At 42.6% G+C, this 20,750-nt stretch overlaps 1 protein-coding gene across 5 annotated transcripts in view; it reads left to right on the top strand.

The window, feature by feature from the left end:
• Positions 1-666: 666 nt before the first annotated feature.
• Positions 667-20,750, top strand: part of KIF3B (kinesin family member 3B) — a 61,386-nt gene continuing 41,302 nt past the window's right edge. For 3 of the 5 annotated variants that reach the window (XR_009535724.1, XM_060124615.1, XM_060124618.1), the window contains exon 1: positions 667-777. The gene's annotated coding sequence lies outside the window, so the exon portion shown is untranslated. Of the gene's footprint in view, positions 778-1,777; positions 1,820-1,972; positions 2,097-20,750 lie in introns of those variants that run through there. The other 2 variants (XM_060124616.1, XM_060124617.1) reach the window with 2 other exon arrangements.

Genomic DNA, 20,750 nt, shown 5'->3' with positions numbered 1-20,750 from the left:
ATGGTGTTAAGCAGAATGTGACACGATCTGTTTTATGTTTTAAAATGATCATTTTGGCCACCTTGTGAAAAATAGATTGACAGGTCAGGGCTGGACAAAAGAGTAGAAGCAGAGCACAGAGAAGGCAGGCAGGCTAGAGGTGAGGGGAGCTCTGCCTGGCGTGATGTGGTGGCCCTGGAGATGAAGAAAGATGGATAGGAGAAATATTTGAGGAGTACTCTAAGGGACATGGTGACTGATTGGATGTGGGGGCCGGCTGGGGGGAGTGAAAGAGAGGGAAGGGACAGAAATGATTCCTAAATTTTTGGTTGAGTGACCGAGTGGGCCCTAAATGGGAGCTATCTCAGCAATTTGAGATGTGAAGGCGCTTTAGGAAAGGTCAAATGGCGCAACCAAGCCAGTGCGTTCCATTTTACAGATGGTGAAACCGAGGCACGAGATACTAGCAGGTGGTTGTCAGGCCATGTCGCGCTCGTCTCATACCCCCTTAGATGGGTGAAAGGACCGAAGGCTGCTGGATACCTACTAAGCGCCAATACCTGGCCCGGCCCTTCCCCGCCTGGCTCGCCCGGCTCTCCATGTCCGCCGCTCGTGTCCCAATAAAGTTATTGAAATTGACGCTGGTTGCTAAGGAAGTAGGTCGCCGAGCCGGGTTGCTAAGGAAGTGAGCGGCCTCGGTCTCTCCCCATCCGGGGCAGCGGGGAATGGCTGAGCCCACGGTTCGCAGCCGCTCCTGCCGCCGCTGCCGCCGCCGCCCGCGTTCGGCTCGGGCTGCAGGTGAGTCGGCGACGATGCGAACGACCGCCGGGCAGGGCCGATCCTTCCGCCGCCTGGGATCTTCCCGAAGGCCCGGGGCAGCACCACCGACTGGCTTTGCTGCTCCGGGAGCGGGAGCATCTTCTGCCCTGCCTCCTGGGCATCTTCAGGCAGTCCGGGCGACCTCGCCCCTCCTCCCCCGGGCAGGGGTGCGGCCCGACCCCCAGACCCGGCCGCGAGGGGTCGGAGTCTGGGACCCAGCTCGGGAGGGAGGCGGGGAAGCGAAAGCTTGGGGTCCAAACCTCGACGCTGCCCCTGGCTCGCTGTGTGACCTTGGACAAGTCCCTTCCCCTCTTGGCCTCAGTTGACCTTTTTGCACAATGGGGTCCTATCACTTGCTGCTCAGAGTGGTTAAGATTATGAGAGGTGTATGTTGAAAGTGCCCTAAATGGGGAGGAGAAGGACCGAGAGTCCAACTTTAAGTCCGAGTGTCTGAATTTGAGACTTTGCATCTACACTTAGTAACTGTGTGGCCTTGGGCAAGTTAATCTCCTTGAGCCTTCTTTTCTTTATCTGTGAAATGCGTTAATGAACCAGTGTGGGAATCCAGTAAGATGGGTATGTCAAGTAGCTTGGCACATAGTAAGTGCTCAGCAAGCTATTATGAGGCATGAAGGGTGGTTCGGGTAAGGCTTCCTGGAGGGGTTGACTTTGAGACAGGTAGGATTTAGGTGTGTAGTTCACCAGCTCATTGGATATTCCTCCCGCTGTTGACATCCCCCCCCCTCAGTTTTACTTCTCCATTCTGCCCAGAGAAAGGGAGGTGGTGTGGACTTCTGCAAAGTAGTCCTGGTGGGGGAAACCCTGGGGTCAAGTCCTTGTAGTTGTTTGAGGTTATGGTTTTATTTTCTACTTAGGCCTTGTTGACCCTTCCAGAAGACAAAGAGTTATCTTTATGTCTTTTGAGAAGTGCTTGAAACAGTAATAGCTATTTACAAGTCTGGTTGGCCCTTGAACAACACAGGTTTGAACTGTGTGGATGTGGATTTTTTTTTCAAGGAAGGTATGTACTTCACCTTTATATATAATGGACTTGAGCATCCGTGGATTTTGGTATCCAAGGGGGCTCCTGGAATCCCCTACAAATACTGAGGGTCAACTGTATATGATTAAGGAGCACTTTTCAGGTATATTATCTCATTTAATCTTCACATAGACTTTGCCAGGTAGGTGGTGATGTCATCCCCATTTCGAAGATGAGGAAACTGAGGCTAAGAAAAGTGAATGACTTGCCTAAGAATTTTATACCTATTAAGTGATGGAGCTGGACACATTTCCAGGTAAATCCTGTATTTTCTTCCCTGTACCCTGATATCTCTGATTTCTCAGCAGTAGCTGTTACAAAGCCACAAGGGTCTTCTTTTGTTCCTTCTGACTGCTTTGGCTAGAGGCTTTTCTTCCACTGGCAAGGAAACAAGATCTTACATAAAGCTTCATTTAAATAGATACCATCCAAAGTGGGGACCTCAAAACAAAGTTGGAATGTTTACAAGGGGCTTTTCTGTCCCCATGCCCCCTCCTCTTTAAAGTGAGAGGAGTAGGCTGGCTGGTAGGCCCTTTTGGTGCTATTGTACAATTCTGATTGCATGCTGGTGGTTTAAAAGCATGGAATCAGGCTGCCTGGGTTCAAATCTTGACTCTGCCACTTCCAAGCTGCATGCCACTGAGTAATTTTACTTCACCTCTTTGTGCTATAGTTTCATCATTTGTAAAAGGGAGATAATAATAGTATCCACTATATATGGCTGTTATGAGGATTTATTTGCACCTAATACATGTAAAGTGCCTGGCATGTTTGGTAAACATTATTGTTATTTGGGCTTAACATAGCACCTGTATTATACTTTATATTCTATTTATGATTGGTGAATGAATAAATTAAAGCATGTGCTGACGATACCAGGTCTGTCAACCTCACAGGGTCATTGCATGCATGAAACAGTAGCTGTCATAGTATTATATAAATGTCATAAATGTCAGTATTACAGAGTTGCCCCAGGAACCTGTAATCCCATGCCAGAATGGGTTGCAAAGAAAAATGAAAGCTGATGATAGGATACCAGGTTTGGTAGTCCGACCCACGGTTCAGTAAATGTTTACTAAGTCCCTTTATGCCAAGCACAGTGGGGCATGTGGAGATCAGCCCCAACTCCACATTCTTCAAGGACCTCAGAGCTTAATTTGCATATTACTACCTTTTTTTTTTTTTTTTTTTTTTGCGGCACGCGGACCTCTCACTGCTGTGGCCTCTCCCATTGCGGGGCACAGGCTCCGGACACGCAGGCCCAGCGGCCATGACTCATGGGCCCAGCCGCTCTGCGGCATGTGGGATCTTCCCGGACCGGGACACGAACCCATGTCCCCTGCATCGGCAGGCGGACTCCCAACCACCGCGCCACCAGGGAAGCCCTATTACTAGCATTTGAAATGAATTTGATGTCTTTAAATGAATCCATATCTTGTGTTTGCCCTCCTCAGAGTAAAGCTTCGGATTCACATCTCTTGTGTCCTCATGCTTCTGTTGGGTGCCTGGGCTAGAAGCCTTGGCTTGCTCTCTTAAGTCCTTTCATCCACTGATTTATGGGTCCCTAAGAAAGAGCATTCTCTTATGCTGGCTAATAATACAGTGCTCTCTTTATGGTGTCTTAATGGTTTACAAAAATGCTTAAGGGCTTCCCTGGTGGCGAGTTCAGTGCTTTTACCTCTACTGCCTCAGTTTCATTCATTCAGCATTTGCTGAACACCTGGTATGTGTCAGGCCCAGTTCTAGCCTAGGGGTGTGATGGTAGAGAGGTAGGTGAGGTCCTTGCTGTCGTGCAGCTTCCATTCTAGTAGCAGCGACGGAAAAATAGACCAATAAATGAACAAGGTCACTTGGATGGAAATAAGTACTGTGCAAACAATAAAACAGTGATGTGATGGAGAGTGACTTCCCCATGGGGATGCTGCCAATTAATTGGGTGGTCTGAGAAGGCCACTCTGAGGGGGTGACATTTTTGCTGAGACTTGCTGCCAGAAAGGGGCCAAACATTTGAGAATATGGCAGAAGGAACAGCAAAAGTAAAGGCTCTCAGGTGGGAATAAGCTTAGTAAGTTCTGGGAACTGAAAGAAGGCTCAGAGCAGCTGGAGCAGGTGGGCTGGGGTGCAGGGAGGGGAGAATGGTGAGATGGCCAAGCGGGGCTGGGGGTGAGGCCTCAAGTCATCTAGGGCCTGTGGACTAGAGTGAGGAGGTGGGACTTTATTCCAAAAGCAATGAGAAGGCTTTGAAGGCTTTAAGAAGGGGAGTGATGTGATCTGTTTTTTGTTTTTTAAAAACATCACTTTGGCCCCTGTGGCCAGTGAATTTTAAGGGGTGTAAGAATGGCAGGCAGGAGGGTAGTTAGGAGGCCAGGTGAGAGGTGATGGCGGCTTTCTAGGGTGGTGACGGTGGAGATGGTACAAGAGGATGGATTGGGGATGTGTCATAGAGGTGAAACCAGCAGGATGGTGGTTGAGGGGAAGGGCTAGAGGAATCGGAGGCGTCTCTTGGGTTTGGCCTGCTCAATTAGGTAGATGTTGATGGTGCCACCTGCCTCTAAAATGATGACAGAACTTTTTGGTAAGGTGCTCTGTGTGGAAGAATTAGCTCTGGTTCCCTGTGAACCCTTGGAGGAGAGGCACAGGTGTAAACATCATACTTACAGCCTCTGGGGAGGAGATCCCTGCTTATACTGCAGGAAGATAGCCAGGTACATCTTTTTGAAGCCTCCACCTTGGACATCCGGAAGCCCTGCTTTTCTCGAAGTCTGACTCTTTGCCAGCTAGTGGAGTGGCAGGTGTGGGCTCTGCCAGGGCAGTGCCCATCTGTCTCATGCTGTTGGCATTGCTGTCCTGACTTGAGATCTTGGCTGATGAAAGCTGGGAGGAGGCTGGCCGTCTCTGCGAGAGAGAATGGAATCACTCTTGAAGCTTAGTGCCTCAAATGGCCACACTCTCCCTGCCAAAGTGGTTCTTTCTTGGCCATCGAATGACATTTCTAAAGTTTCAGAGCTTTTGATTTGGGAATCCCTGGAGAAGCTGTTGTGTTCTTGCTAGAATTCTAGCAAGGGAATTCGAGCCTTCTTTTACCGTATGCTAATAATTGCCCCTGTAAATTTAGGTTTCACAATGTTGTAAATTCAACATTGCGAATAGCAAGACTGATAATCCTACCACCTCTGCTTGCGTAGCTTTGTTTGCAGTTTAGAACGCTCTTTCCTGTGCATTCTTGTGTACTAATGTTCAGTCAGTTGAGATCACATGGCATATGTATTATCCCCAGTTTACAGATGAAGCATTGAGCTACTGAGGGGTCATTCATTTTGGTCAGTAATATGAAGCACTCGATAGATGCTGGGTTCGGTAGATCCTTGCCACTTAAAGTGTGTTCTGCATGACTGAGGCACCCATGTGCCCTGAGAGCTTGTTAGAAATGCAGAGTCTAAGTCTAGATATAATAAGCCAGTCTGCATTTTACCAAGACCCCCGGGTGTTTCCTGAGTACATTAAAGCTTGAGATGTACTCCTTTGTTAATAAGTAGCAAAACTAGGACTTGCCAAAGATAGTGATAATAAAAGTACAGGCTTACCTTTTTTTTTTACTGTGGTTCACAAGTACTGCATTTTTTTTTACAATTTGAAGGTTTATGGCAACTCTGCGTTGTCAGATGATGCATTTTTTAGCAATAAAGTATTTTTTAATTAGTGTACATTAATGTATATTGTTTCTTTAGACATAATACTCTTGCACACTCAGTAGACTACAGTATAGTGTAAACATTACTTATATATGCGCTGGGAAACCAAAAAATTTGTGTGACCTGCTTTGTTGCAAGATTTGCTTTATTATGGTGGTCTGGCACCAAACCTGCAGTATCTCCGAGGTCTACCTCTAATAGAAATAGCTAACATTTATTGAGCCAAGCGCTGTTTTCAGCACTTTACACATGTCGTCTCATTTAGTCCTCACAGCAACGCTGTAACATGAGGACTGTTATGAATCCCATTTTCCGGAAGAGGAAAGTAGAGGCACAGAAAAGTCAAATAACTTACCCAGGTCTGATTCCAAGTCCATTGCTTTTCCTACCACTCACTTGTTCATCTGTTTTTCAGGTGGGCAGTACATCCCTGACATCTTGTCCAAAGCCTTTCTTTCTCTTCTGTATCTGGGTAAATAACTTTAAAGGCTGATGAAGAAAACTGACTTCATAGAATGTTTGAAGAAATCAGGGGAAAAACCCTTGAGGTATTTTAACATAACCATGGGTGTCAGTTACTTCACTGATAGGCAACAAATAGATAATCTGATTTGTGAGATAGGCTACCTCTCATCCTTCTTAGCTCTAACTCAGGGCTGAAACATGAAGCATGTAGGAACTGAGAGCTTGTGTTCTGAGTCATTCGGCCCTGAACTGTTTCTTGATTCTGGTGATAACATCTGCACCCGTGAGGAGTGGCTAAAGCCCTATGCCACTGCTGACTAATTGCAAAAGATTCCGTTTTTTTTTTTTTCTTTTCTTAATGTAATGTTTTTATTGAAGGATAAGATACAGGCAGAAAAATTAGATGATTGTAACTGTATAGTTTGTTGAATTTTCATAAAATGAACTCACCCATGATACCACCACCCAGATCAAGATATAGAACATTACCAGCACTCCAGAAGCCTTCCTTACCTCCCTCCAGAAGGGTGACCACTACCCTATCTTCTGTCACCAAAGAATATTTCTACCCATTTTTTAATCTGTAAAAGATTCAATTTTGTCAAGCCTCAGTTTTCCCTGTCTGCCATGTGGGCTCATTATTTTCCCTTCAACATCCCTTATCTCTGCAGTCTTAGAAAGATTTCTTGGTCAAGGCCTGTGCCACCACAGGAAATTCTGGTGTGAAAAGGCAGTGGGATCTGGGTGGAGACATGAATTTTAATAGCAATTCTGCCACTTGCTATGTGACCCAAGACAAGTAACTCAGCCTCTCTGGCCCTCAGTGCCTGTATAGGCAAAATAAGGACGTGGGATAATCTTCCAAGGCTCTTGCAGCGCTGCCTGAAAGACAGCTTTGAGTTGGGTAATATTTTCCTCTTCCTTGGTGACTTCATGCAGGGCTTTCTCCCAGCCTTCCAGGGTGGGGCTTTTAGAGCTGTTTCTTGGCAGTCAGAGATCATTGCAATCAGCTCATCTTATCAGCATCACACATCTGCATTGCAGCTTGGGATGTTCTTGTTTAAGGCTTCAGTTAATCTTGGTGACACGTTGTGTCTCCTCGCTTTGTCACACTGATAGCAGACACTGAGCTCTTCACACACTGGCAGATCTATCTTTTTAGTATGCTGATTTATTTAAATCATAGTTTGCATTAGAGAGCACCAGTGATAATTGTGGTGGGTGTGGTTTTATTTTTAAGTTTTTGGCAAGATATTTGCAGCAGTTGCATTTTGTCATATTTGAACATAGTGTATAAATGGAAGTGAGTCCAAGTGAAATAGAGATTGCAATAGACTACTGGGAGCTGAGACTGGACATGCTGTTACCCACTCTGGGGTCCTTAACATCCCTTTCAGCAGTGGTTTCAGGAAGGGCTTGCTTTGGGGCTTTTGTGTGTGACATAAATTACACAGAAACTAAAGCTCATAGTACTGTCTCCAGCAGCTTAGGGGACTGCAGTAACCATTACTTTATAACACATTTCAGTAACCTAAGCAAAGAAATCTAGCTAGTAAATCATAAAAGATTCCATCCAGGTAAGACAAAATGTCAGCTCAAGTTACTTAAGATAACAGCAAGAAGATAGTTCTTGGTGGAAATAGTTACTGGTTTTGCACGGTCTGCAATAGCAGGTCAGATTCTAGCCTAAGAAATATATAGTATTTTTCCCTCCTTACTTCTTCAATTGCCAGCATTTTTTAATAGAATTTTTTTTAAATTATAAAAATAATTTCCATTGAGGAAAACCCTGAAAAGATTAAATAAGATTCACTCAGAAATAACTACTGTTAAAACATCTTACTGTCCAAAGGAAAATATATTCCTAAATGTATTTTATCTCATGAATGTGCAGTTCTTACCTGTTTGCCCAGGCATTGTCATTTAGGCAGGTTTCAATACTTAAATGCTATGAATAATGCTACAGAGAACATCTTGAAGATTATCTTTGCATAAACTTTTTTTTTTCTTTGCATAAACTTTTGTCTACATTTCTGATGATTTCTTTAAACTAGATCCTTTCATTGTTAAAAAATTTTAATTATAAAGGCAGCTTCCTTAAATAATGTTTTTAACAAGGTAGTGTCTAAATACAGTTGAAAAGGCAGACATTAGTGCAGTTTGGTGGAGAGGGATTACCTGTGCAAAGGGTATCCTGACTCAGTTTCAGCTTGTTTGTCCACTTGCACAGCTATCTTTTTAGGTAGTTGCTCTCAAAGTGTATCTCCCATTTTGCATTTGGAAATGTTCACGTAACATTTCATAACCATTTTCCCATGTTTAGTAATTATGAGCTAGTAAACTTTCCCTAGCATTGGGCATTGACGTTGTTTCTGGCTTTTTATAATCACATATAGTGCTGTAGTGAATATCTTTGCTTCCCTCTCAGCCTCATAAGAGAACAATTCTAAATAAATTAGTTTGCGGAAAGTTAGAACTTTAAAAAGTTGAAAAGGAGAACTGTACATTTTCCTTCTTAAAATTTGATTAGGACCCTAAAAATATCTTCAAAAAAAAAAAAGCTTTATTGAGGTATAATTCACAAGCCATAAGGTATCTTTTCATAGTTTTTGTCGCCTTCTTTGCTGCTGCTTCTTAATCTGTTTTTCTTTTTGATACAGAATTCCCTATGAGTAGGACCCAGAACCTGAGCCTTTAACATTTAAACCCTTCATTCTATGAACAGACTGTTGGCTGGTGACATTAACCAGGAATATTGTATGTACATGATCAGTTTTGTGCACTGAATGAGCTGTGAGAGCATGTCATTATGGAATTGGACAGTGAACCATGACAGTTCTGGTGGACTTTAGGCAGGGGATTTTTTTTAATGTATTTAACTCGTTATATTACTGAAACAAATTCTGTGATTTATGGGACATTCTGCTTGATCAACTTTGGGAACTGTTTACGATAAAGGTAGCATATGTGGGCAGCTTCTCCAATATTCACGTACACACCAATCACCAGGGATCTTGATAACGGGACTCTGATTTGGGACATGGATGGCCTTAGATTCCGGAGCTAAACCAGGTGGAACAGAAGATTTTAGTTGACACTCAGACACAACATCCTAAATTATGTTGAACGACACGATGAGAGTTATTCCCTTCGAAACTCTTTTGGTTCTTTTGACTATGTCAAGGAGAGTATTTGTTTGGTTCCAGTCTTTCTTAACACGTGCTAAACTGGCTTTCTTAGTTTCTTTTTTTTTTAATACATCTTTATTGGAGTATAATTGCTTCGCAATACTGTGTTAGTTTCTGTTAGACAACAAAGTGAATCAGCCATATGCATACATATTTCCCCATATCCACTCCCTCTTGAGCCTTCCTCCCACCCTCCCTATCTCACCCTTCTACTGCCTTTCTAACCAAGAGAGATCAGGCCTCTGGCCTTAGGTAAGCTACAGTATCTAGTTCGAATTTAGTAACATGGTTGTTTGTCTTTATTTTCAGTTACCTTCTATTTACAACAAGTGATACTGGTTTTCCATTCATGGTAGTCATACGAAGTTTCTGTTAAAAAGAAATTTGGGAGTTCCCTGGTGGCCTAGTTGTTAGGATTCTGGGCTTTCACTGTTGTGGCCTGGCTTCAGTCCCTGGTCAGGGAACTGAGATCCTGCAAGCCGTGCAGCATGGCCAAAAAAATAAATTAAAAAAAAAAGTGTTAAAGTAGATTTAAAGCAAAATCTTAACTAAATAATGGTACAGGTGGTGTGTGGATATGGCAGAAATTGTGAAGAGACAATCAGATGACTGACATTTAGGACACGCTGGTGTGGAAAAACGCCATGAACTTCGGAGCCCGGTAGCCCTGGTTTCTGCTTACTTTGCTGCTGATTAACTCAGTCTGCCATGTTGCTTCTCTCTCCAAATCTCAGGTTTTTTTCTCCTGTAAATTGGGTCAGGGCAGAAGCACCTCTTGTGGGCCAGGCCTTGTCATGCTTGTCCTCCTCTAATCCTCACACAGCCCCAAGGAGCAGGGCATTTGTGGTAGTCCCATTTTGCAGAGGAGGATATAGGCTTAGCTGGTTGAAGGAACTTGCCTGGAGTCCCAGAGCTGGGAATGGTTGGGCTGGGTTTCATTCCCAGGTGTGTCTGAATCTCTTTTTTGTTATTCCAGGCCACCTCCCTCTTTTAAATGTAGAATTTGCTGTGGCTCTCTACCCAGCTGCATGGCAGTCTGATTAAAAGGACAAGTCATTGAGTACACCTGTGATCTCACGATAGATGAGAGGTGCTAGTAGCCCAGATGTCTGTGGACAGATCAATGGATAAAGATAATGTGGTATATACACACAATAGGTTGTTATTTAGCCTTATAAAAAAAAGAGATCTTGTCACATGCTACACAACATGGATGAACTCTGAGGTAGAATGGTGGTTTCCAGGGGTTGGGGAGACAGGGAAATGGGAAGTTGCCATTTGATAGGTATGGAGTTTCAGTTTAGCAAGATGAAAAAGTTCTAGAGATCTGTCACACAACAATGTGAATATCGTTGTCATTACTGAACTGTACACTTAAAAACGGTTAAGAGGGTACATTTTATATTATGTGGGGTTTTTTTAACCACAATTAAAATTTTCTTAAAAGTTAAAAGGCATTGGTCAGAGGGCAATCTTTTTTTTCCCCCCCCATCTTGGAAACTTTCAAGCATACATAAAAATGGAATAGTGTAATGAACCATGGACCCTTTACCCAGCTCCAGCAGTTAGCAGCACATGGCAGTTCTGTCTCACTTATAACCTCTTACTCATCCCACCCCACCTCACCTCTGATTATTTTGGTCCCAGTCAGCATATAGCTTTATATGCTAGTGGGAAGCAGCCGCATAGCACAGGGAGATCAGCTCGGTGCTTCATGACCACCTAGAGGGGTGGGACAGAGAGGGTGGGAGGGAGATGCAAGAGGGAGGGGATATGGGGATATATGTATACATACAGCTGATTCACTTTGTTATATAGCAGAAACTAATACAACAATGTAAAGCAATTATACTCCAATAAAGATGTTAAAAAAAAAACTTTATACGAAAATCCTTTTGTGTGTGTCTCTAAGAGTAAGAACCCTCTTTAAAAAATACCATTTCCACACCTAAAAATGTAACAATAATTCCTTAACATTCCTTAATGTTCAAATTTCCTTGATGGTCTCATACATTTTTAACAATCGATGTGTTTGAATCAAGATCCAAAAAAGGGCCCTACTCAAGGGCCAAATGTTGTATTTGGTTGATTAAGTCTCTGACATCAGAGTGTAAATGTTTAGAAGAGAAACAGTTTCATTTCTTTCCTGGATCAGTACATGGAATGAGAAGTTCCTGACAGGCAGGCTCTTCCAGCTTCATAGCTTCGTGGTGGTTCAGAGCACGAGCCCCGGACATTGGGGTTGTGTGGGCAGTCGGTGCACTGTTGGTGGGAGGATAAATGGTACAGCCTGGGAAGTGGGTAGGATGGGCCCTCTGTCAAAAAGGAACATGTGTAGTGTTTACACATCCAGGAATAACTCCTACGAAGAACCCTCGTGTGTAGCTAAAGGTATATGTTCAGGATATTCACTGCAGCATTGTTTGCACTAGCAAAGACCAGAAACTATCAGAGGTTCCCTCAGCAGGGGGCTAATCAAATACATTATAAGAGAACTGTACCATGGCATTTAGGCAGCTACTTAAAAGGTGGGGATGGGGGTGGGGGGGGCCCCAAGATCTACAAAGTAAGATAGAGAATGGTGATACTATACTTAAACTTGAGTTTAAAAACAAAAAACAAGGTAGGGAAGCAATATAGATACGTTAATGCTTGCATATGCTTCGAGTATCTCCCCAGGGGTAGGGGGAAGATTTACCTGTTCACTGTATGTACAACTTGAATTGTTTTAATCTATTCATATATTAATACACATGTGTATACGCATGTGCGTGTGTTTGTGTGTTTAAAATAAGTTTAAATTAGGGTCTTTTAATAAGACAAACCTGGTTTTGAATTCTGACTGTTCCATTTAATTGCTGTGTGACCTTGAGTCAGTTAATTTCTCTGAGCCTCCCATCCTTATTTTTAAAATAAGGCTAATACTATTCCTCATAAGGTGATTTTGAGGATTAGAAGAGGAATATACATTAAGTTCCTAATGTACTATGAGCTGTGACTATTGAATACAGCAAAGCCCCAGACCCACATTGATTCTGAATTAGCGTCCTCTAGACTTGAATATATATATATATTTTTTTTAAATAAATTTATTTATTTTTTAAATTTATTTTTGGCTGGGTTTGGTCTTCATTGTGGCGCGCGGGCTTTTCCTAGTTGGGCGAGTGGGGGCTACTCTCCCTTGCGGTGCGCTGGCTTCTCATTGTGGTGGCTTCTCTTGTTGCAGAGCTCCGGCTCTAGGTGCGTGGGCTTCAGTAGTTGTGGCACCTGGGCTCAGTAGTTGTGGCTCTTGGGCTCAGTAGTTGTGGCTCAAGCTCTGGAGTGCAGGCTCAGTAGCTGTGGCGCACGGGCTTAGTTGCTCCGCAGCATGTGGGATCTTCCTGGATCAGGGCTCGAACCTGTGTCCCCTGCATTGGCAGGCAGATTCTTAACCACTGAGCCACCAGGGATCCCTGAATATATTTTTTATGAATGTATGTTATGAATGTTTCACAAAATAGGATTTCTTTGCCTCTTTTTCCCCCTTATCAGTTAAATGCTTTCTTTGTTAGCCTGTTGGGGTCATCAAGTGACAGGGAGTGCTTGGCGCCAATTTGAATTCAGAGCAGGCGTTTAGTTGTTCATGTTTCTTATCCGTGACCTTTCTAGGTTTCTTTCCAGATAAGTAGCCTGTCTTCCTAAGATGTGTAAGCTGAAACCAAGTTACTAGACTTTTTTCCCCAAAGAAAAAATAACTGTATTGCCATCCCCGTGCTTGATTGTAAGAAACAAAATACATGCACCTGTGAAGAAGGCCAAAGAAAGCAAAAACAATCACTTGCAAGCTCACCCCCCAGAGATCAATATTGTTTGCCTTTTTTGAGTGTTTATTAAACATCTTGCACTAGGCTAACCATTTAACATTTATTAGCTTACTTAATAATCCTTAGAACAGTTCTTTATGGTAGGTGTTGTTATTAATCCCATTTTGTAGAAGAAACTATGACTTAATGTAACTTTCTCAAGATTTTATAGCTAAGTGGCAGAGCAGAAATTCAAATGCTGACGCGTTGAATACTAAAGTTCATGCTTTGAATCATGACTTTACACTGTCTCATTCACAACTTTCTCTGCACTTGTGCATGTACACATGTACACATAAATCACATCATAGTAAGTCTTCTGTTTGGTAGCCTGCTTTTTTAATATAAATTTATTTTATTTTATTTTATTTATTTTTGGCTGCGTTGGGTCTTCGTTGCCGCGCGAGGGCTTTCTCTAGTTGCAGCGAGCAGGGGCTACCCTTTGTTGTGGTGTGCAGGCTTCTCATTGCAGTGGCTTCTCTTGTTGCAAAGCACAGGCTCTGGGCAGGCAGGCTTCAGTAGTTGGGTCATGCGGGCTCAGTAGTTGTGGCTCGAAGGCTCTAGAGTGCAGGCTCAGTAGTTGTGGCACATGGGCTTAGTTGCTTCGCGGCATGTGGGATCTTCCCAGACCAGGGATTGAACCCTGCATTGGCAGGCAGATTCTTAACCACTGCACCACCAGAGAAGTCCCTGGTAGCCTGCTTTTTTTCACTCAACAAAATGTCATGAACATCTTCCCATGTGTAAATACTTAGAAGTATATTGCCATTCTTTTTTTTTAATAAGTTTATTTATTTCATTTATTTTATTTTTGGCTGCGTTGGGTCTTCGTTGTTGCGTGCGGGCTTTCTCTACTTGCAGTGAGCGGGGGCTACTCGTCGTTGCGGTGCGTGGGCTTCTCATCGTGGTGGCTTCTTTTGTTGCAGAGCACAGGCTCTAGGCGCACGGGCTTAGCTGCTCCGCGGCATGTGGGATCTAGCTGCTCCGCGGCATGTGGGATCTTCCTGAACCAGGGCTCGAACCCATGTCCTCTGCATTGGCAGGCGGATTCTTAACCACTGCGCCACCAGGGAAGCCCCATATCGCCATTCTTAATGACTGCATAATTTCCCATTGTAGAGATGTGTCATAATCTAACCAATCCCTTATCAATGAGTATTTAAGTGGTTAGAGATGCTGCTGAGATAAGCATAAAGGTGTACATACATCTTCCACATGTATTCAGTTATTCACTGAAGGCCTTAAAATAGTTCCAAGAAATGGAGTTGCTGTTTCAAGGGAGCATTACATTTTGAGTATTGCGTTTCAGTGTTTTGATATTGACTGCTCAGATGCCCTCAAATAATATGTGCCAGCTTAAGATTCTGTGGCTCTCATATGTACTGTAAGAGACAGTTTGAAAGTGTTTAGACCGTTCACACAACCGTTTGGCTTACAAAAAACAGATGAGCTGTGTTTATAAACAGTGCCTGTTATTACACTATATTACACTAAAATAAATATATTTTATTTTTTGATGTGGACCATTTTTAAAGTGTTTATTGAATTTGTTACAGTATTGCTTCTGTTTTATGTTGTGGTTTTTTGGCTGTGAGGCATGTAGGATCTTAGCTCCCCAGCCAGGGATCGAACCCACACCCCCTACATTGGAAGGCGAAGTCTAAACCACTGGACCCCCAGGGAAGTCCCCAGAATATATTTTATTAGTCTGTTATTTTGACATCTTTGCTCTGAATGCCTTTTATGGCTGAGGCTATGTGACATGCTACATTGACATTAGGAAGTTAAGGATTTCCATTGCTGTAGACCTCATAGAAGCTCTTTTATGAAGCTTTACCATGAAGTTAAGACAAATAGTTTTACAACTAGGACCCTTTGTTCATCAGTTAAAACATTTTATTACATTATATTCATGGTGGATAGATGAAAAGAGAAAAATGAGTTTTAACACCTGGATGTAGTTAATTTTACAGATTTTTTCCATCTTTTTTCTCCCCTAATTTGATTTTTCTGACTAGGTAATATATTTACATGATTCAAGAGGTATAAAAGGATTATACACTGCAAAGCCTCCCTTATACTCTTGGCCTTCAGCCACCCAGCTCTTTTCCCTACAGGCAGCCAGTGTTGTTATCTGGCTCTTGCATATCCCTTCAGATATATTTTATGTAAATAGAAGCAAATATAGGACTAGTCCCTCAACACACATTCCATGTCCTTTTAAAAGTTCTCCAGACAGTGATGTTATTTTTTCAACTGGAGATGAATAATCTTGTTCTGAAAATTGTGTAATTCACATTTTGATAGCTGACCGTCATGGGAACCAAAGACCCAGAGTTGGAATTGCTCTCTTGGTGTTGGTTCAGGGTTTGCAGACAAGGAGTCCTGATACTTCAAAACAATTAGCAACAGTTGAGAAAGAACGTAGTGTTGATGGTGATGAGTTGGATACGGAGTAGAAACAGCTGCTTCCCCTAGAGAAACCTGCCCAGGGACTTGGTTTGGGCTGGTTAATAGGGAGTCACTTTTATCTTCTTGCCTGAGTGTTGCTGCTTTCCTGATGGCCCCTGTGATCCGTAGTTTGGGCTGCCTTTCAGACACTCTGAGTCCTTGAGCTCTAGGCCAGGCAGTTGGCAGGTGGTTGCTCGGTCAGATCTTAGAGGACGTTGCATTGGAGTGCAGTGATTAAAGATGCATTAGTATGTGCTTTGTGTGACCGCACATTGCTCCTCCTTGCAGGGATGTTTCTGGTGAATTGCCAGACCTTTATTTTTTCCCATTTGAAGATACCACATGCTTGTTACAGAAAATTTGAAAAATATAGAAATGTCGAAGGAGCAGGGGAAATCACCTATATGTAGTCCCATCACACAAAGTGGACCACTATTAATGTTTTGATGTGTATCTTATTTTTATACAATTGTGATTGCATGCATTCAATTTTGTAAACTGCTTTTTCATTTATTCTAAGCATATTCCATGTCATTACAGAGCCTTGGTAAATGTCATTTTAAAAGATGGACTAGGACTTCCCTGGTGGTCCAGTGGTTAAGACTCCACGCTCCCAATGCAGGGGGCCCGGGTTTGATCCCTGGTCAGGGAACTAGATCCCACATGCATGCCGCAACAAAGATCCCTCGTGCCACAACTAAGACCCAGCACATCCAAATAAATAAATAAATATTGAAAAGAAAAAAAAAGAGATGCACTAACATGGCAGGCCTTTCTCAATTAGATCATGTATACATGAATTTGGTCACGGACAGGGATGCCTACAGGAGCCAGGCAGGCAGTATAAATGAGCAGAGCATGCTGGGTGTGAGACAGTAGGGAGTGTGGGCTGGGGAGGATTGGGTGGCCAGGCCCATTAGAGGGGCAGCCGTCACTCAGTTCCCATTGCTGCCACTTGGGGCCTGGGCTGTCAGATATTCCCATTATTCCAGAGAAGCAGAAAATCTGGTTTTTCTGTTTCAATGTGAAATTGCTGGTTTTCTTTTTTCTTTTCTTTTTTGAGAAATCTTAAACATTCAGAGAAAAATATAGGAAACAGAATTGATAATTATTAACATTTTCTCTTATTTGCTTCAAGTCTCATTCCCTGTTTCTTTTTTTAGGAGAAATGATAAAATATTACAGATAAAATTGAAAAATTCTTCACATTTCTTGTCCCATTCTTAACATTTCACCCTGCCCAACTTGGACAGCCACTATCATAAATTGTTGTATATCCTTCTACCCATTTGGGGGAATACTTACGTATACATTAATGCAAATCCATGAGCACCATATTGTTTTCTAAGTTTTTAGTCATAATCATCACTCTGCAGCTTGCTTTTCCACTCAACCTATTTATTTATCCATGTAAATGTATATAACTCTAATTCAGGGTTGGCACACTTTTTTTGTGAAAGATCAGGTGGTAAATATTTTATGTTCTGTGGGCCATACTGTCTGCTGCAGCTACTCAGCTGTGCTATTTTTTTTTTTTTTTTTTTGCGGTACGCGTGCCTCTCACTGTTGTGGCCTCTCCCGTTGCGGAGCACAGGCTCCGGACGCGCACGCTCAGCGGCCATGGCTCACGGGCCCAGCCGCTCCACGGCATGTGGGATCTTCCCGGACCAGGGCACGAACCCGTGTCCCCTGCATCAGCAGGTGGACTCTCAACCACTGCGCCACCAGGGAAGCCCTCAGCTGTGCTATTTTATAGCTAAAGCAGCCATAGATGATATGTAAACAAAGGGGTATGGTTGTGTTCCAATAAAACTTTATTTACTAAAACAGGCTATGGACTGGATTTGGCCTGTGGGCTGTCATTTGCTGACCCCGGCTCTAATTTATTACTTTGAACTGCTGAATAGTATACTATCTGTAATGTGAGTATACCATATTTTATTTTTCAGTTCCTCTATAAATGGATGGTTGTTTCCAGTTTTCTGTTATTTTAACAGTGCTGCAGGAAGCACCCTTGTCTGTGTTTCCTTGTGCACAGGTGCAAAGGTTTTTCACCAGGACATACACAAATATAGACGTGGAATTGCTGGGGTTTTGTTTTTTGTTTTTAACAACACCGCTCTCTTTTTTTAAATTTATTTATTTATTTTTGGCTGCATTGCATCTTCGTTGCTGCATGCGGGCTTTCTCTAGTTGGGGCAGAGGGGGCAGGTAGAATGTGATCAGTCTGTGACCTCTGTTCTAGAATCTCTATAGGAAGCCAGTAGTTACTAAGCATCCAGTCTGCACCTGGTTCTAGAATTTGAGGTGGACTCCATGACAGCTAGCAAGGGTGAGAGAGCGTGAATCCAATCATGTAAGTTTCTTTTTTTAATAAAATTATTTATTTATTTTTGGCTGTGTTGGGTCTTTGTTGCTGCACGCAGGCCTTCTCCAGTTGCAGCAAGTGGGGGCTACTCTTCACTGCAGTGCGTGGGCTTGTTGTTGCGGTGGCCTCTCCCGTTGTGGAGTAGGGGCTCTAGGTGCGTGGGCTCAGCAGTTGTGGCTCGCGGGCTCTAGGTGTGTGGGCTCAGTAGTTGTGGCGCACGGGCTTAGTTGCTCCGTGGCATGTTGCTTCCCGGACCAGGGCTCAAACCTGTGTCCACTGCATTGGCAGGTGGATTCTTAACCACTGCGCCACCAGGGAAGTCCTCAAAGATTCTGGAAGAGAGTGGCTGCCATGAGAAATGTGCAACTGATTTCCTCAGCGGACAAAAGAGATGAAGTTAGGGGAAGACTCAATTTTTCTCGTGTAGTAGCCATTCAAATAGTGGTTGTTAACATCGAGATGACAAGTTCTAGCAGAAAAAGTATTCAGGACAAAAATGCTGAACTGCTGCCCTGTGGTTCCTTCTTTCCTGGCAATGTTGTGAGTTCCTTTAAAGATTTATCACTGTAATTAGACTGACCAGAAGAAGGAGAAGGAAGGTAATAAAGTAAAGAAAGAGAATCAGGGCATCCTTCCAAGAAAACCTTCTCCTTTGAGGAGGACCCACAGCGAGATTTTAAGCCCTGGTGGCAGGAAATTAAATTAGTCCATCTTCCTGAAATAATATGTCAGTAGTACATGACTAGCTCAGCCGAGCTCTGTGAGTTCAGAAAAGAAATGGTGTTCTGTGTTCCAAATCAAGGAGATTTAATTAAGGGGACTCAGGCTTTGGGAATTACTTCTTTTTAAAAGATTTTTAAGATTATTGTAGGTCATTGTCATTCCTTTGTTTTTATTGTTTTGGAGAGCTTAAAAATATATGCAGCTGTAACAGAAGCATCTGAACATCAAGATCTGCAAGAAAACCTGCCGCAGGCTTTTTTTATTAAACAGGCTTGGGGCCACAGTGTTTTGATAGGTAAAAGCTGGACAGCTCGGCCTCTTCCCGGGTATGTAATGTAAAAGAATTGATCCTCTCCAGTGACCCGTTCCCCACCCACCCCTTTCTGTTTTTTAATGCATAAAATTAGGGCTCACTAGTAATCTCTGGAATGACCCTTTGACGAGGGTTTCGGATGAAACTGTATTAGTTAATTTTAATCCAGCTTTATATTAGTTCACAAAGCACTTCCACCTTTGTAAGTGGCTTTTAGTCTCACAAGCATCCAAAACGAAGAATTACCCGTTTTACAGGTTTTACAGAAAATGGGTGACGAGAGGGTAAGAGGTCTTCTGGTTCTGCATTCTAGACAACATTATTCTATTAATATAACAACTAGAAGAAGTATGAAAAGTAACTTTTCATGTTTCCATGCGCTTAGCAGCAGAACAATGTTTTTATGAAAGACCAACGGAGGAATATATTGACTCTGTATTTATTAACTTGCAGCATATATACCTAGAGCGGCCCAGCCCTGCTTCACATTTTCCCACCTTTTGTTGGCAAAGAATAGGTCATTCTCACAACTAAAAAGGATCCTGTTATTACTGTTCAAGTAGCTACTAAAATTACAAATGTGTATATCCTGTGATCCAGCAATTGCGCTTCTAGAAATTTATCCTTACAGATAGATTTTCCCACACATGAAAGGATGTGGTCCTAGGTTTTTCACAGTAACATATCAGAAACAGCTTAAGTGCTAGGGTAGGGGTTAAATAAATAATGGTGCTTCCATACAGAGGGATAGTTTGCTGCTGTCATAAAGAATAAGGCAGCTCTGCATTTACTGAGGGGAACAAACTCCAAGACAGGTTGTCTAATGAAAAAAAGCAAGATGCAGGACACTGCATATTACTGTGTATAACATACTACACTTGTGTAAAAAGGGAGAGGGTAAGTATGTATTAATACATATTTGCTTGTTATGCATAAACTAGTTCAGGAGGATAAAAATCTAATAACACTCACCTTGTAAGCAGGGAACTGGGTGGCTGGAGAACAGGTAAAGGAGAGAGACCTGTCACCAAAGGGCCTTTTGAGTCAAGAACCATGTGAATTACCTGTTTTTTAAAAACCCTTGCGCTGAGGTTTTCGGGAGTTTAAGGTCCTCGTACATACCGCTTTGCTCTGATCTGCTTGCTCCGTACCCCTTCCCAAAGGACCCATTTAATCATACTTGCTTCTGCTGCCTGAGTTTTTCAGCACCAAATGAAGTTCTGTTTTTGGTTTTATTTAAAAATTTCTTAACATCTATTTTCATATTTGCATTCAAATTGTATTAAATTTATTGATTGGATAAGTGCTTTCTTTGTAATGTATTACCCCACATCCTTGTTTATTTGAATACATTTTGCACAAGCCATAGTTGATGATTTTAGAATGGAAAAGTATTATCAGTACAAGATAGGAAATTCAAACAGTACAAACAATTGTATTGTGAAAAGTCATTTTCCTCTCTCTAGACCTCTGAGTGTCATCGGGGGCCCATAGTTCCCCTGCTGAGTCTGCCACTGTTAGCACTTTTACATGTATACTTACATTGTAGCATGCATATGTAAACTGTACTATACACACTGTCTGGGCCCATAGTTCCCCTGCTGAGGCTGCCACTGTTACCACTTCTACATGTATATTTACATTGTAGCATGCATATGTGAACTGTACTATACATGTTGTTCCTCATCTGCGTTTTTCACTTAACAACATAGCTTCTTTTAGGATTGCGTTTAGGTTAGCACATTCTCTTTAGTAGCTGCCCAGGATTCCAGGATTTGTATATATTAAATATATTAAATTTATTTAATCAGTCCCCTCTTGATGGGAATTGGGGTTGCCTGAAATCTGTTGCTACCACAGATGATGCC

Source organism: Lagenorhynchus albirostris, chromosome 15 (genome assembly GCF_949774975.1).
Source record: "Lagenorhynchus albirostris chromosome 15, mLagAlb1.1, whole genome shotgun sequence".
Classification (NCBI taxonomy): Eukaryota; Metazoa; Chordata; class Mammalia; order Artiodactyla; family Delphinidae; genus Lagenorhynchus; species Lagenorhynchus albirostris.
Note: the sequence above shows the minus strand (reverse complement) of the source record. Positions and strands in the feature narration are given on the sequence as shown.